The sequence below is a fragment of the Gracilinanus agilis genome, chromosome 3, assembly GCF_016433145.1.
Source record: "Gracilinanus agilis isolate LMUSP501 chromosome 3, AgileGrace, whole genome shotgun sequence".
Classification (NCBI taxonomy): Eukaryota; Metazoa; Chordata; class Mammalia; order Didelphimorphia; family Didelphidae; genus Gracilinanus; species Gracilinanus agilis.
Window position 1 is genome coordinate 9439391 of NC_058132.1, and position 16787 is coordinate 9456177.

A 16787-nucleotide genomic window follows, 5' to 3' on the forward strand; every position below is an offset into this window, starting at 1 on the left:
AGGGGCGGGAGGATGGCTGGTTCCTGTGCCGTATCGATCCTAATAGCTGGGCCCTGGCGTGGAAAAGCCCCAATTCCTGTATTTGAGGAACAAATATTACGCATTTCTCTACCAGACCAGGCTCGGAGATTCCATCTAGTCTATGGCTTTTTGCACTTCCTTGTCCTTAAGGCATCCCAAAGAACTTCTTCCTCTTCCACAGAATTTGGTGAAGGGGGCAAAGAGTGTTTTCAGGCCTGAGAGGGAACCTTCCCGGGTCCCCCTGTGTGTGGACAAGGGCTGAGGCTTGGCTGGACCATCTCCTCATCAGACATTCACCAGTTAGGGGTAACTTGGGGTGTTCCAGGGAAGGGCTGAATAAAGAGCCCCTCAAGCTCTATGTTAAACTGCCTGAGCAAGATCTGGACTCTCTGGTCACTGGGGAGGCCCCTGACCTTCATGGCCATCCCAGGGCTGAGGCTGGCTTGACCCATACAAGGATCTCACCAATAAACGGTCACATCTCCCTCCAAATCAGTCTCTCACGTGACTTCAGTCCTCCCAGGAGGAAGCAGCAGAGGCAGTTTGGGAGCCCAAGTTGGCCAGTTCTGAGCCCACCGGATCCAGCCCGGCTCCTGCCTTCCTCTCCTCTTTATCTGCTCGGATTAAACACGAAGCCCCTCCAGTGCCAGCAGGTTTTCTCCATCTCCTTCCCGAGCACACGAGCACTTCCAGGAATCATCCTCACTGCAAAAGGCAGCGTGTGCAGGAGTGAAGGCTGGCCCAGCCTCTTACAGAGATTTTCTCCCTCCATTTTCCCCTCCACCCTGAGAGGGAGCTGCTTCTGTCACCCCACTGTGCAGAGAGAGAGCATCAGGGAGAAGCAGGTGAAATGACTCACCCAGGGTCACTGAGATGGAAATGGTAAAGCCCTCAGCATGTGCCTGGCACCCAGGAAGCCTTCTCTCAATATGAGCCCCTCTTAGAGATGGAGTCCAACTCCCTCACTGGTCTGGAAGAGGAGCAACCCCTTCTGATGGTGGGGGAGGGGAGGAAGGACCTGCCTGTGGAGGAGGGACAGTGCAGAGGGAGGGGGCCTGAGGTTAGGGGTGCAAAGGGAGCCTGGGGATCGGCTCAGAAGAGCTCCAGGGAAGGGGGGAGAGTGGGATACACAGGAGGGGAAGGGAAGAAAGTGTAAGGATGGGGTGTCTGTTGGAGGACCATGAGGAGGTGGGAAGGGCAGAGAGGTATCAGGAGGGGCCAGCAGCAGGTCACCCCAAACCCTCTCCTACTCTTGCTAATCCCCTGACCCCAGTGTGGTGGTCACTGCCTTGGCATCTCATCCTTCCTGGTCCTGAGCAGCCCAGTCCAGCTTGGCCCTCTGCCCACAGCCTCCTTCTGGAGCCTAGCTTCTCTCTGTCTCTTCTCCCTGGATTTCAGGAAGCATTTCTGTATCCCTCATTTCACAGGAAAGGAAATCCTCAAAGCCAGCATTTCTATGGAGCTCAGGAATTTGTTGCAAATATCTTGTGCTGCTGTCCCATTTTACACATGGGGAAAGTAAATTGGAGATGAAGTGACTTGATTGTATATTCCCTCTTGTGTAGAAAGGGAGTTGTGTCCTGTCTCTGGCCTGACAGCCCAAACTTACAACCTCCACTGCGAGTCCTCATTGGTCCACACTACCAGAGACTAAGTGGACTTAGATACCTCAAATCCTCTCTTATTACTTCATCACAGAAGGGCTGGACCTCAGCTCAGACCCAGAAATCAGCTAGATGCAAAGTGAGACTCAGTCATTGGATATAATGGATTGAACAGCAGGGAACAGGTTCTCTCCCCATTCCATATCTCCCCCATATATTGTTATTTTGTTTGTAAGATCCTCTGTGCCAGCAAACCACAAAAAACAAAGCAAGTATCAATTCACTGGGGAACTGCTGAAGAAACTGTAATAGATGAAGGCCATGAAATAGTGAAGAGGAATGACAAACACCAGGATTCCAGAGAAAAAGTCTTCATCATTGTAGTATTTTATGCACAATATGAAATTTTGGCTGTTAAATGAGGCCGCCTCTGTGGATAGTCAAGGGAAGTTTGTGCTACAGCAAGAGGCCTTTCTGGAAAATTAGATTTATTGAATCTTCTCTCCAGAATGATGTGTCCAGTGTAGAGTCAAGGATGAGCTTGAAGCAAAGCCTTTCCTGCAACTACTCTTATAGACCCCTTTATTTCAGGAAGAATATTGTTCTCTACTAATCATACCTCTCTTTTCCCCCAACATTGTATATTTTTTTGCAACAATTACAAGTGAAAACAATATCCAACATTTGAAAAATATTTGGTTTTGGATTTTCTTCTTCCATCCCAAGAGAGGGTAAGCAATCTGATACAGATTTTACATTGGCAATCATGTAAAACCTTTCCATGTAATAATCTTTTTGTGGAAGGAAACTCAAAAAAACAAACAAAAATTAGGAAAGTAATAAATTTTTCTTTGGTCTGCATTCAGACCCCTTCAGTTCTTTCTCTGTAGGCAGATTAAAATTTTTTATTATGAGTTTTTGAGATAGTTTGGATCTCTGCATTGTTGAGAAATGCTAAATAAATGGTTGTTCTTCAAACAATATTGCTGTCTCTGTACAATGTTCCCCTGTGTCTGCTTACTTCACTTTGCATCAGTTCTTGTAAGTTTTTCTGAGTTCCTCCTGCTTAAAATTAATTGTAATACAGTAATATCTGATTATAGTCATATGTCACAAGTTACTTAGCCGTTTCTCCTGACTTTCCAATTTTTTGCAATACCCAAAAAGAGCTGCTTTAAGTGTTTTTTTTTTTTTTGCCATATAGGTCTTTTTGCTTTCTGTTTTTTAATGTGCTGTGGACATAGTTCCAAATAGCGCTGTCCAGAATGGTTCATAGCTCCCCCAGTAATTGAATAGTCTCTCAATTTTCCCACATTTCCTCCAACTTTTGTCACTTTCTTTTTCTGTCATAATAGCTAATCTGATAGATGTGGGGTGGTTCTTCAGACTTGTTTTAATTTGCATTTCTCTAATTAATAGTTGTGTGGAGTGAGAGATTCATGTATTCTCAAGTTATTAAGAGATATTAATATCTCCAAAGAATTAGCAAAGCTGATTATCCCATGCCCATCTATTCCCCATAGGACTGCTTTAAGTGTTTGGGTTGGGTCTTTGGAATTTGTCTGGAAATTTGCCTGGGGCAGGTGCCCCAGAATGATAATGATCAAATCTTAAATACCAATCTTGAGTGCCCTTTTGTCTTAAAAATCTCTCCTATTGTATCTTTGCATTTGGATTGTATCTTTTGAAGATCTTTGTTGGAGGTCAAGCTAAAAGGCTTGACTGATCCTCTCATCAGCCCCTCCTAGATAATCCAGTGTGGAACTACTCCCCTCTTTGTATCTGTCTCCAACTTCCTGATCATTTCTTTAAAATATTGATTTGCTTGGATGTATCCATTGTGAGGCTATTCTCCAATTTCTTGAAGATATTAATTTGCTTGAATGTGTTCATTATAAAGCCATTGTAAAGGTATTCAATACTTTGTCTCCAACTATTGTAAAAATGTTATAACCCCTTCTGGGAGCCTTGGTTGCATCAAAATTCTCCTATAAGTAAGGATATTTTCTGTGACTTTTAGGGCATTTGTCTTTGGTGAATTACTTGAGGCAGTGCCCCTCATCTTTCTGTAAATCCTTGGGAGCATTTTGTCTTTCTTCAATGACTTGAGACAGTGCCCCCATGGCACTTTTGGGGTTCTAGAATTTCTGGAAGTTTAGGATGATGTCCAAGGAGTCACACCTATAAAGTCTTTAATGGTGCCTTATGTAGTGAAGAACTTCCCAGTTTGGTTAATGATATCTTCCAAAAGGCAATGTGCTCCGTGACGAGTACAGTGTTCCCTTTGATACTCATCTGAAAGGAAAAGCTGCCTGGGTTTTATCTGAGATTTTACACACAAAATTCAGGTTCAGTTAGAGGCTAGACTAGATAATTTCTGCAATTAGCTTCAGGAATGTGAATCTGTAACAGTGATTTAAAATTTGACCTGAAGCTACCTAATTGTTAAAGGTAAAATTATGGTTGGACTGAATATTTAAGAGCTTTGGTCACCAGGAATTTAATCACTTCCAAATGCTTTTTTTTTTTTTTTTGTATTTTAAACCCTTAACTTCTGTGTATTGACTGATAGGTGGAAGAGTGGTAAGGGTAGGCAATGGGGGTCAAGTGACTTGCCCAGGGTCACACAGCTGGGAAGTGTCTGAGGCCAGATTTGAACCTAGGACCTCCCGTCTCTAGGCCTGGCTCTCAATCCACTGAGCTACCCAGCTGCCCCCCAAATGCTTTTTTATGGTAATTTATTTACAAAATATAGAAAGAGTGAAAGTAAGAAAATCAGAGAGAGAATACGGTAAGAGGTAAGATATCTAACCTAACACACCAAGTATTTTGCTGTGGCCCCTGGCTCAGCTGAGGCAGGGCTAATTAGTCCTCAGCCAGAGGGGCTTCAGCCTTTAGGGCCCAGTGATGAATAAAACAGGGGGAGTGTTCAGCCAAGAAGTCACTCCCCAGAGGAGAGACCTCTCCTGAGGATATTCCCTTCAGAAAATCCAGGAAAGAGTCAGTCTTTTTCACTCACCCACGTGGTAGTTCCAAGGAGAAATACAAAGCTGTCCAAGGTCCTCAGGCAGAGCTCCTCCAGGATCCTGTCCAATGCGAAAGAGAGTCTCCAATTCCAGCTCAGAACTCCCAAGAAGTGCTCACAGGAAGTTGTAACTTCTTTTAAAGGCCCTTCTTTTGTGTAACTTCCTGTGCCTACCTCCTACTTTACATGTACCATTTACAACTTAAACTTTGCTTAGGACTGCCCACGTGGCAGTCTGTTGATTCTGATTCATCACCTACTTTTGCATACATGGGTTACAGACCTCCCCTACTTAAGATAAGTAGGGTGTGTAGACTTTTGGTGATTAAATCTAAAAATGAGCAGGGGGAGAGTTAATCCCATTTTCACATAGATTAGAAGCAAGACAATTTCATAAGCATCAAAGCAAAGTACCAGCTTCCCATAATATAGTTCAAAGACATTTTTTAAAATGAAAACCAGGCAGCAGAAGGCCCTTTGCAGAGAAAAGCACTTGCCTTTTTTTTTTTTTTTATCAATGATAAAAGCTCAAAATGCTGCACATATGGTATGGAATGAAGGCATTCCTTGGATGATAGAAACAAAGCTAGCAAAGGAAATGGTCCTTACCCACAGAAAGCAGATTCTGCACTGTGGGAGGCCAATAAGAGAAACAGTCTCAAATAGATATTTTTATCTGAACCCCTCTTGATGGCTCTTCCTTATTGAAAACATATTAAATTAGTTTTGAAGACAGCCTCAAGTATTACAAAATGCCCCTGAGCAAAGCAGCAGTGAAGAGGTTAACAGTTTCTCTTTAATACAGAAATGCAGAAAATTAAGCTCAAAACTATTCTCAGACAGTCAAGGTCAAAACTGGACAAAAGTTAGACAAGACTCCTCCAGCAGGTGCTTTTCCTCCCAATAAGATATAAGACTCAGCCTTGGGACTTTTTTCTCATCCAGCATTACCTTCATGAGAAAATTCTTTGTAAAACCATAACTTTATTGTGCTTTGAAAAATCATGATGTAACATCAGCTTGATTGCGCAAATGTGAACCTTCTTTGTGTGTGTGTGTGTATTTGTGTGTGTGTGAATTGGGTTTGGTATACATTATATAAATAAAATCCTAAGCTCATAGAGAGATGCAGCAGCAGCATGAGCTGACGGAGAGATCTCCCAGTGTCCCCTTACTTTCTTATCAACTAAGCTGTCCTTATCAGATTATCTGGAGATGATAAATAGATCTTGAGACTGTACCTTCTCTAACATGACCTCCCTTTATAGCTCTTCCTGGGAATGATCCAACATTCCTTCTGTGTGAAGTCCACAGTCACATCCTTGAATGTTACTGATCTCTAAAAGTCTCAAAATTCAGAGCTGAGCCTTCAGAATTCATCTTGTCCAACCCTCCTCAACTTACTGGAGGAAACTAAAGCACACAAGGGATTGACCCCATTCTCCTAACCCTGAAGAGTGTCAGAGTCAACACTGGAGACCTGTCATTCAGAGCCCAATGGAATACTGACAAAGGCATTTTGTGTCTAAAGTGAGAAATCATGTTGGGAGAGTAAAACCTGGAGAAGTGTCTCACTCTGAAATGCTTTTCCCTATGGAATCAGGGAGATGGGTTGTGCTGTCTGAGTAAAGAATGAGATTCTGTAGAGGAGAAAGAGAGGGTGATCTGAAATTTCCTCCTTATCACGTGTCAGAATTGCTCTGGCAACATTTTTTGAAGAGTCTGTGAGAAGGTACCACGTAGTGTGTATTCTGGGGAAAAAATATTACCAGTAATTAATGAGGAGAAAACAAAGAAAAAGGAATTCTCTACTTAATTTCCTAAAAGGCTGAAATACTTTTACCTAGATGAAAGCATCAAGAGGATTCCAAAAGTTATATGGGATCAGACTGATTCTAGGTAAGTGAAGAGGAACAGTCTCCTGTTATATTGCAAGTTTAGGGAAACACTGGGTAGGATGTGGCTTAGCCAAAATATCTTGTCTTTGCTTTATGATGAATTTCATTTGTTAATGGAATATACTCATTCATTTTATAATTAGTGACATAGAAAGAAGAGTAATTATTATGAGGAAAATATGGTGTGTTCATTAAAAATATAACATTTTAAGAACTGGGGTTAGAGATTGAGCTAATTCATATGAAAGGCATTGACTGTAATGACTGAAATTCTCAAGAGGCAGAATTTCTTCATTTCATGTTAATTTACTTGACTGGTCAATTAATGTGGTCAATTGCCTCTCCCCAATCTAAAAGAAAGAAAAAAAGACACTACTCTAGCACAATTCTCTGTGTGTGTGTGTGGATATATTTATATAGGGGACCTCACCACTCAGTCCCTCCTTTGGTCATCCCCTGCTATCTCAGATTCATAAGAACAATTGAAGAGGGGGACTTAGGAGACCTCAACTCCTCCCTTATTATTTCATCTCAAAAGAAGCAGGTCTTTGTCCATACGAGGGAGGTGCCACCCCAAGCTTTCCCCACCCTGGTGGCTGGTCTAACACTCTCAAAAGGCATCAAAATGCATCATGCCTTGCCAGCCCTGAACTTAATCCTTTTATCTTTTTTTTTAATCCTGACCTTCCAGCTTAGAATCAATACTGTATATTGGTTCTAAGGCAGAAGAGTGGTAAGGGCTAGGCAATGGAGGTTAAGGGACTCGCCCTGGGATCACACAGCTATGAAGTTTCTGAGATCATATTTCAACCCAGGACCTCCCATCTCTTGGCTCTCAAGATCTATTTATCATCTCTGATAATCTGATAAGGACTGCTTAGTTGATAAGAAAATAATGGGACACAGGAGACAATCTTGACTGTTAACTCATAGCTGCTTCTCCGAAGTACCATTGAGTCACAAGTTTATTATATATGAAAATTCAAACTCCCTTTCACCCAAAAGCACAAGGAAAGTTTCCCACAACTACACAGAGCTATATTTTTAACATAGACAAAACAAAAGCCTTAGAAGCTTCAAGGTGTAGATAAGAATACAAGGTTGGATTGTAGCTGCCTCAACATCAGTTAAGTCTGGGAATATTTTGTTGGGTTGGGAAGTCCCTGAATTCTTTGACCTTGAATGTCTAAAACCACTCTATTAGAACCCAGGAGCTGCATTCCTGGCCAAAGGGGAGAATGTTAACCTCCTAACTATTGGTTTGCTAAAAGCTTAAAGCTTTTCAATAAGACCATAATACTTTTCAACAAGAAATCACAAGGTTTTCCAGGTTAAGATGGCGGCAGAGTAAAAAGCAGCTGCTTGACCTCTCCTAACCCATGCATACAGGACTCCTCAAGAAGACATGAAAACAAATCCAGATGAACGAAGGGACCCCACAACAGGGCGCAGCACTGAAGGTATGTGGAATCGGAACACTTCCATGCTATAAAGGGGTGAAATAGCTCTCACTAAAACCTGAGGTGAGAAACCCCCCCACACACACACACACACCTCCTACAGTGCCAAAGCCAACGCAAAAGAGTTAGAGCAAGTTTGGGGCACCCATTAAGTCATTGGCAGCTCCAGGGACTGCTACTGAGAGCAGCGAGACTTAAGACGCCAAGAGGCTAAAGAATGCGCAGACTTTGAACACAGACCCTAAGTGCAGGCACAGACATAGATCCTGAGCACAGGCATGGACCTTGAGTGGGGACCCAGCGCAGAGGGGTGCATGACTGTGGAAGCAGTGCCCTGAGGCTGTTAAAGGAGCTTCAGGCAGAAGAACAAGCAAGGGGACCACCAGGAGGTTTGACCCTGAGAACAACTAGACCTGAGACCTCAGGAGCATAAAGAGCGCAGACAGACCCTAGACGTGAGGATAAAGCTGAGAAGGCACACAGCTCACAATGGCAAGCCAGACTCAGGAACCCCAGAAGAGAAAGATAAAAAAGAAACATTTAACACTCGACAACCTTTACACAGAAAAAATCCAGACAACAGAGCAAACAGCAGAGGAGAACAAACAAGTAACCATATCGAAACCTTCCCAAAAAAATGAAAATGGGACACAAGGTCTTGAAGAGTTCAAATCTGAGATTATGAGAAAGATGGAAGAGATCTGGCTAGAAAATAACAGTTTAAAAGGCATAATTTTGCAATTGGAAAATGAGGCAAGTAAATCGAAGACCAGAAATGACCAGATTGAAAAGGAAAACCAAAAGTTTATAGCCGAAAATCAGTCTCTAAAGGCTAGAATTGGGCAATTCAAAAAAGATGCCTCCACATCAAAAGAATTGATGAGTAAATTGGAGACCAAAATCAAACAGCTGGAAAACAGGACAGACCAAATCAAAAAGGAAAATCAAAAGCTTATAGCAGAGGGGCAGCTGGGTAGCTCAGTGGATTGAGAGCCAGGCCTAGAGGAGGTCCTAGGTTCAAATCCGGCCTCAGCCACTTCCCAGCTGTGTGACCCTGGGCAAGTCACTTGACCCCCATTGCCTACCCTTACCAATCTTCCACCTATAAAGTCAGTACACAGAAGTTAAGGGTTTAAAAAAATTTAAAAAAAAAAGCTTATAGCAGAAAACCAGTCTCTAAAGACAAGAATTGGGCAAGTAGAAGCCAATGGTCTCTCAAGACAGCAAGAACAAATAAAACAAAGTCAAAAGACTGATAAAATAGAAGGAAACATGAAATATCTCAATGAGAAATCGACAGATCAAGAAAAAAGGTCTAGAAGAGACAATTTGAGAATCATTAGTCTTCCTGAAAAAGCAGAAACTAATAGAAATTTGGACTCCATACTAAAAGAAATTATTCAGCAAAAATGTCCTGAAGTTCTACAACAAGGGGGCAATATAGACATTGAAAGGATCCATAGATCACCCTCTACACTAGACCCTGAAAAGACAACCCCCAGGAATATAATAGCCAAATTCAAGAGCTTCCAAGTAAAAGAAAAATTTTACAAGAAGCCAGAAAGAGACAATTCAGATATCAAGGAGCACCAATCAGGATCACACAGGATCTGGCAACCTCCACGCTAAAAGACCGCAAGGCTTGTAATATGATATTCAGAAAGGCAAGAGAACCGGGTCTACAACCAAGGATCACCTACCCATCAAAACTGACTATATACTTCCAGGGGAAAGTTTGGGGATTCAACAAGAGAGAAGATTTCCAAATATTTGCAGAGAAAAGACCAGGACTAAATGGAAAGTTCGATATCCAACCACAAAAATCAAGAGAAACATGAAAAGGTAAATAAGAAACAGAAGGGAATGTGTTCTTACACATTTGGGCAATAATTAACATCACAATTTTAGTCACAAATCCAAAAATAAAGAACAAGTGTGTGGAGTTGGTTAACTTCACAAACTCTCATTACTTTACATTGCATTATATTACATTATACATTACATTACATTAATTTAACTGAAAGGATTTTAGTTTTTAGGGCCTGAGGTCCCCTTTCCAAAGAATTTTCCTTGTATTGAGGAAAGGAGATAGTTCTTAAATTCCAGTTAAGAACAAATAAGGACTTAGATAAGGGATTCATACACTTTACAGTTGTCAAATCTCTTTCTGGAAACCCCAAGGCTACTTCTGAACTGAATAACAGACTTCAAGGTACTTAAGGATCCCAGTTTAGATAGGATTAGTAGTCAGTCCAGCCTTAGGGATCCTTGTTTAGTTTTAAAAGCTCATCAACCTTCATGGGGTAGTCCTGCTCCTGGCTGGAAACATCTCTCTGTTGCTAGTGCAAAACATCAGCTTCTTGCTGTCAGCCAAGCCCTGGGCTCCTCCTTTCCTTGTATCCAATGTAAAGCTAGTGTTGCTGGGATCCAGCCCACAGCAAGACATGTGTGGATTCTTCTGATCTAGAAGGGAAGCCAAGGACTGGAAAGCAATGGGCAAAAAGTTTAAGATATAAAATATAGGTGCATAGAGAGCAAGGAGACACCACACACACAAAGTTTGGAACCAGTGAAAGCCAAGCTGATTCAAAGAAGCAGTGGCTTAGAGGGTATATTTAAAAGTAAATGAATCAGAGAGAGCTCAGTTGATTTGAAAAACAAAAGGCAACAACAAATGTTTTTTACACCAAGGTACAACTTTCACAAGTTCTGTGGGAAGGGAAGCTGAAACTTGCTTCCTAAATGAACCAACTTTGATTTATTCAGGTATTTTCCAGACTCACAGGATTTCTATCCTGCTTATTCAGATAAATGAGTTAAGTTTTTCTGATTTTTAGGAACTTTGCAGTTTGCCCATCACAGTTTTCACTGCTCGAAGCCAAATGCTACATGACAGCCTTCAAAGGTTAAGAGAAGTTCTATTTCTTAGTCATATAATTTCAACTCCAAACTAATTTCTCTGATAGAATGATTCAGTATGAATCAATCTTGTGAATTATTAAATATATCATCACAACTATCTCCTTGCGAAAAGATCTTGTCATAACTGAACCGTGAACTCTTGTTCATTGGAATCAGCTATTGACAATACATTCACAACTCCCATGACTCCTTATGTCTGAATTCCTTTAAGTCATTTTTTCTAATCACAGGTACGCAAATGATAATATCCAAGCCATAAAGCAAGAGGTTTATTATGGGAGGGGAGGGCCAGTCCCACAACAAAGCTGGACCCCTAGTCATGACCAGAGGACCCCAAGTACTGTGAGAGGCCTTCTTTTACACCCCAAAGGATTAGACAATTTTTATACCAGTACAAAAATAGAACAAAATAGTCAAACCCCTCAAATAATAGAGACAACCAGAAGCAATATTCATTGGTTAGGTCAGCTAGGAAGCACCCCTTATTTGGTAAAAGAAATCTTTTGACCATGACTTAAGAATCACTTGATAGAAAGGGGGGAAGCAGTGATGCCTGGGTAAGAATGGGTGGTACCAGGTTCTGAACTAAAGGTCAGGCATCCTGACATAGAATGGATCACAAATTAGAGTGCCTGATAGAGCAACTTTGAAGGGTGGGGTTGACACTAAGGTTTTGCAAAAGTAATTATTTCCTTAATCCAGAACCTTAATACTTATACTAGAATATTCCCCAAAGCCTGCTAAAATCATGAGTTATGCTAACTTATCTTAGAATTACAACTATGATTATCTCAAGACTACTGATAACATTAAAATCTAATCATCATATAAGGAGGTTGGGTAATTTTTCTCTCACTTTATCCCTCCTCTGATCCAAAGAAACCTGCAAGCAGTTTTCTCCTGGATCATCACAATCTAGGGGTGACACAAGTTGGGACCTGAGCAACAGTAATGTAAGTGAGTGAGTACAACTTAATTAAAGAAACAATATAACATCACTGTAAGTACAATAACACAAAGTACAATACTGACTAGTTAATGTTCCAGAAAATGAAAGTTACTGATTTTACAATCCAGGAAGAAAACACGTTGAAGGAAGCTTGAGGTTAGACACATGTCCAGTGTGTGAGCAAAAGGTAAAGTTCATGCAGTGTAGGTGCAAGTTAGCTCAGAAAAGTCCATTCCAAGAGCTGAAGATGACAGCACCTAGGAAATGTGCACCTTTGAATGTTCAGAAGCTCAAAATGACAGACAAGATCTAGGGAACTGAGGCTTTCTTAAGTATAAGAGGACTAGGAATTGATTTTCATTGAATCTGCCCTAGATTTCATGTCCTGATAGATATATTCATCCTCACTATTACTTTTATCATTAGTTTTCACAGTTTCAATATCTAAAACATTGAGTTCACAATATGTTCCTGATTCCTTATTGATAGTGTGCAATTCTTGATAGGATTTTCTTCTGTAATAAGTTCTGCTGGTTCAGTAGGTACTATATTCTGAACTACCAATCTATTACAGAGATTTGGAATATTCCATCCTAGTTAGTGCAGCAATGGAAAAAATATCTAAAAGCAAAGGAGAAACCCCACTGTACTTAGCATAATTATCAGAGAAATGCATACAAAACAAGACGTTTTAATTTTTCTAAAATTTTGAGGAAGAATGGATTTGCTAGATTCGATTAGGATCTCAGACCTTTTCAATTTCTTACATTAAAATTGAAGTTTCCAGGTAAAATTTCAAATTGAAATAGACCAAAATGTTATTTCTTTCAGTACCAAATTAATTTCAGTTATAAAACAATTTCTAAAAAATTCTTATAAAATTTCTCTTTCTCCTATATTTTCTATAAAATTTTTCTGTAAATAATTTTTATAACATTTCTATATCATCATACATTCAAAGCTGACTTTTTAATCTATATTTCTATAACTGAATTTTATTTCTAATTTTATTTTCCTAAACAATAACTATAACACTTTTTCAAACTATATACAATTATCCCTCCACTTAGGGATATGTAATTGTGTCATTGAATTAGACCAAAATATGAATAATCCCATGTACAATAATGGGATCAAACATACTTGCAAATTTTGTTTTGTATTCAGCTTCTTATTGGCACTCTATCTTTCAAACTTTCTTATCTGTCTCTTTCTCACCTCACTTGCTTAAGAGAAAAGCACTTTCAAACTGAAGCTCCACATCATGGTAATTCTTTTTAACCAAACTCTTCTCCAACTCAAGATTTCCATGGGGGGAAACAGTAAGATTTTTACATGTTTTACAGTCATATAAGAATTCCCCAAAATAGATGAAGATCAAGTGGGGATTAAAAATGACACTGATGTTTTACATTTCCCAATTTTCTAATAAGTCTCTGGTCTAAGGAAGTCTGCATTCATCGGTGTAATAGCAACAGCAGAAGTCACTGAGCATTAGGGAAATGCAACCCCTGGCAAGGAGCATCTTTCCCAACAAAAGCTGCAGTGAGCACAAATACACTCCCCAAAAGTTGAACTCTAGGGCAAATAGACAGCTGACCCCAGTACAGAACACACCTGTCTCTTGGTCCTGGATACTGGCAGGTCCTGCTAAGGTTCCTTGGGAAAAATTCCTTCTTCCTGATGCCTGGGATGTTTTGCATCCTCACTGAGAGAGTTCTAGGTGAAGCCAGGAGCAAGTCATCTTTTTACTAGAGTTGGTAAGTCCTTCAATAGAAATCTTGTGGAGAGTTTATGAGACTTGTGAAACTGGTAATCAGGTAAATGCAACAAATATTAGGTTCAGGTTTGATAAAGGTAGTTTGGAAGGCAATACACCAATCAATACTGAAAAGTAAGTGGCATAACAAGGAAATCTCAGTCACAATAATACATGGGAATATCTTCAGGAAAAGGAGACCTACTGAGGCACGATGGTGATTTTCCTCCTTTGGTGACAATAGAGAGTTCAACCAAACCTCTTTAAGTAAGAATTCTAGGACTGAGAGACTTTCATCCTTGTCTAACAGTGGAATTGTGGGACACAGGGCCATCTCCCTCTGATGGAATGTGCCACACTCCAGGGTGGATGAACAAATGATAGCACTTGGGCCTGTCTGGAACCTGGGCTGGCTCACCAGGCAGGGGCTACAGAGGCCCTAGAAAAACCCCAGAACACAGTTGGGGATTTTGGGTGACCTTTGGGAACACATTGACAGGAAGCAGTGATGGCGCCCCTGGAGACTTGGGAAAGACAAAGGTCTTAGTTCCTGGGGGAGTTTGGCCAGAGCTGGGGATGGACTTCACTCACCTGGGATGGGGGCTTCTGGGTGGGGTGGGAAGCATTTACTCTAACTCCAGGATCTCTGCTTGGGTTAGACGGTGATCCTTCAGGAAGAACCCCAAGGTAGAGAAACTTCCTTTTTGTACATCTGTGGGCAATTAAAGAGGGGGAGGGCTCAGAGGAGCTCCCAGAGTCCTTTTCCTGGCCTCAGGGGAGACTCCCCACAGAGGGGACCTCAGGCTGGGAAAGGACCTTAGACCTGACAGGAAGAAGCCTCCCCACCCCCTCTGCTGCTCTCTTTGGCTTCATTTCTTTCAGAAACTTCTTTGGGTACACAGGGTGGAATGCAGGAGACTGCAAGGAGGAGAGGTTGCTGGGTAATGGGGGGCAGGTGATAGTTATCAGGTGGGGTTTGGGGGAAACGCCTTTGCATTTGTTCTGTGCCCAAGACCAGAGCTCCTTCCATGGCCTGAGGTCTTGGGCATCCCCCCTCACTTCAACCAGGATCAGATTGGCTGCTTCTCCCCTCGGACCTTTGGGGAAGGTCAGCACCAGCCCCCATCTTGTGACTGCACCCCCATCTCCGTGGGGCATTGTCTCCTCTGAGGGAGGTCAAAGCCCACCCTGGCTCATGCTCCAGACAGACCCTCCCCTGCCCTGTCTTACTATTTGCACCTGCTCTGGAGCTTCCCCTTCCCCCACCCACCCTTTACCCCAACTTCCAGGATCAGTTACCCGCAACTGGTCCACCCGGGTCTCCTCCCTCCCCAGGAATTAGAGAGCAGAAAGTCTCTTCTGCCAGAGTGGGGAGGCCAGGCTGCGCCTTTGCACTGATTCCCTCCCCTCCTCTCTCAAGGAGGAAAGTCCCTAAAGCACATGTGTGAACCCTTCAGGAGCAGAGACCACCCTCAAGAGATTCCCAGCATGCCCTGGGACTGCACAGGGGGAGGTTGTTCCAAGACTTGGGGGCAGTCAGGGACCAGGCATTCTGGGAAAATGGAGTCTTCTACAATGGGAGTGCCAGTGCATTGATGGCATCATGCCAGAGACATTCTGGGAAATGGAGTCTTCTTAGGTTTGGAGCCCTGCTGGAGGAGGGGCCACGCACCAAGAGTTCGAGTCTCCCTGGCTGCAGCTGGTCCTTTTAGTTTCCTTTCTGGCAGTTTTGGCTTTGATCCTCCCCGGCCTCCTTCCTGTGATATAGGAGGCGGCCATGGAAAGAAACACGGAAGCATTTTTGATAATAGTTTTCCTAATATAAACCAACCTTGCATCCCTGGTATAAATTCTGCCTGGTCACAGAGAATAAACGTTGTGAGCCAAGATTTTTGCATCACTATTCATTAAGGACATTTGCCTATAGTTTCCTTTCTCTGTTGTTCTTCCTCCTGGCTCATCCATCAGCATCCTATTTGCATTACTCTGAAAGTTTTGTAGGACTCCTTACTGGAGATTCCATTTATTTAATCTATGACATTTTGCATTTCCTTTCCCATTAAGTATCCTCCAGACCTATTCAATGGTTGGACTCCATCTCCAAGAAGAGCTCACATTGAGAGAAGGCTTCCTGGGTGCCAGGCAGCACACTAAAGCCTTTACAATTCCCATCTCAGTGACCCTGGGTGAGTCATTTCACCTGCTCTCCCTGATGCTCCCTCTCTGCACAGTGGGGTGACAGGAGCAGCTCCCTCTCAGGGTGGAGGGGAAAATGGAGGGAGAAAATCTCTGTAAGATGCTGGGCCAGCCTTCACTCCCTGCACACGCTGCCTTTTGCAGTGAGGATGATTCCTGGAAGTGCTCGTGTGCTCGGGAAGGAGATGGAGAAAACCTGCTGGCACTGGAGGGGCTTCATGTTTAATCGGAGCAGATAAAGAGGAGAGGAAGGCAGGAGCTGGGCTGGATCCGGCGGGATCAGAACTGGCCAACTTGGGCTCCCAAACTGCCTCAGCTGCTTCCTCCTGGGAGGAATGGAGTCATGTGAGAGAGTGATTGGGGGGGGGGGGGAGACGTGACCGTTTATTGGTGAGATCCTTGTATGGGTCAGGCCAGCTTCTGCCCTGGGATGGCCATGAAGGTCAGGGGCCTCCCCGGTGACCAGAGAGCCCAGATCTTGCTCAGGCAGTTTAACAGAGAGTTTGAGGAGCTCCTTATCCAGCCCCTCCCTGGAGCACCCCAAGACACCCCTAACTGGTGAATGTCTGATGAGGAGATGGTCCAGCCAAGCCTCAGCCCTGGTCCACACACAGGGGGACACGAAGGCTCCCTCTCAGGCCTGAAAACCTTCTTGGCCCCCTTCACTCAGTCACCAAATTCTGTGGAAGAGGAAGAAGTTCTTTGGGATGCTTAAGGTAAAGGAAGTGCAAAAAGCCACAGACTAATCAGCAACAGGCAAACTAAGCCCCACATCTGGCCAGCAGGCCGAAGTTTGCCCATCACTGCCTTAAGAAATTCCCTAATGATTACGGAAGTGCTGTGGCCAGCGGGCCAGATGCGGGGGCTGAGTTTGCCCATCGCTGGACTAGATAGAATCTCTGAGCGGGGTCTGACAGAGAAATACACAGTAATTGTTCGTAAAATACAGGAAT